We start from the raw sequence: 1,658 nt of genomic DNA, 5'->3' as shown, positions 1-1,658 counted from the left end.
GGTAAAAAATCTGCCTGCAAAGTGAGAGACCTGGGTTCGATCCCTGGATTGAGAGGAGGTAATGGCAATCCAACCCTGTATTCTTGCCTGGAGAATCCCATAGACAGAGGAGCCTGGCAGGCTATAGTCCATGGGGTCGCCAAGAGTCAGGCTCAACTGAGCAACCAAACCACCACCACCACCACAAAGCAGACAGACCAACCTGGGACATTAAGGCCAGAAAGTTAACTTGAAAATCACACAGTGATAGCCTCCGTTTTAATCAATGTTCTATTACACACATGGCTATTGATTTTTAAAACTGGTTTCATGTTAGGTGTATCTTACATTGAAAACAATATAGCCCATATTCACATTAGTGTGCAATCTCCACTAATTTCTGACAAAGAGAAAATACACATATTCGACTTTTTTCTGGCACAAAACCTTGATTGTCAGCTGCGGTCGTCAGAGACAAAGGTGCTCAGGAGTCTTCGCAAAGCACGTCGTCTACCTTCACGTCGTTCTCATCCACCGGGACCTGGAGGCAGATCTGCTCTTTGAAAGCCAAGGCTAGGGGGTAGGGTTTCACGTCCTGGGACTGCAGACAGCACTTCAGGTAGGCGTCACAGTAACCCTTGCCCGTCCCAAAAGTTTGCTCTGTTTGTCGAACCCAAGACCTGGCACGAAGATGAGGTCAAGTCCCCCTGTTGACAAGGCCTCCTCCAGAACCTCATCCTCACCAGGCTGCTGAATGTTCCAGGAAGTTCTGGGCAGTGAAGCGATTTCCTCTGGCGATGCTAACTTCAGCACATCCATGTGATTGCTCTGCTACTGGTACCGTGGTATAAAGCAGGTTTTGCCTTGTCGGAAAATGTCCTTGATGGTCTCCTCTGTCTCAGTTTCATCTGGCACGCTAGTTCACTTTTCAGTCTAACACTGAGGACCATGCAAATCTCCCTTCGATCATAGAGAGCTGTGCAGTGTGTGACTTGCGAGCCCTGGGCCAGTATGGGAGTGGGTGATGGGTTTCCCACCATGCTCAAAGCTAATTTGCCTGCTAGAGGGGGTTAGAAATGGAAGAAAGGAGATCTACTCCAAGGGGATGGAGCTCTAGATCCCTCCCCCACTTCAACCAAGGCAACCCCACTTATATTTTTATATGATAGGATACAGTCTCCGCTCTCATCTAACCAAAAGTTACAGTACAAAAACCAGTGCATAGAGGATGCTGGAGGGAGAGGTCATGTTGGATCAGATAAGACCCTGGAACTCACTCTCTTTCTATTTCCTAAATGCTTAACGAGAGCTGGTTTTCTTATCAGTTACCCTCCCTTGGACTGCAAGGAGATCCAACCAGTCCATTCTGAAGGAGATCAGCCCTGGGATTTCTTTGGAAGGAATGGTGCTAAAGCTGAAACTCCAGTACTTTGGCCACCTCATGCAAAGAGTTGACTCATTGGAAAAGACTCTGATGCTGGGAGGGATTGGGGGCAGGAGGAGAAGGGGACGACAGAGGATGACATGGCTGGATGGCATCATTGACTCGATGGACGTGAGTCTGAGTGAACTCCAGGAGTTGGTGATGGACAGGTAGGCCTGGTGTGCTGCAATTCATGGGTCGCAAAGAGTCGGACATGACTGAGCGACTGAACTGAACTGAACCCTCCTGATGGGGG

The 1,658-nt window shown here is 48.7% G+C and overlaps 1 pseudogene; it reads right to left on the bottom strand.

Moving 5' to 3' along the window:
- Positions 306-1,227, bottom strand: LOC102184591 (annotated as a pseudogene).

This window comes from Capra hircus, chromosome 28 (genome assembly GCF_001704415.2).
Source record: "Capra hircus breed San Clemente chromosome 28, ASM170441v1, whole genome shotgun sequence".
Lineage (NCBI taxonomy): Eukaryota > Metazoa > Chordata > Mammalia > Artiodactyla > Bovidae > Capra > Capra hircus.
This window is presented reverse-complemented; position numbering and strand designations above follow the sequence as displayed.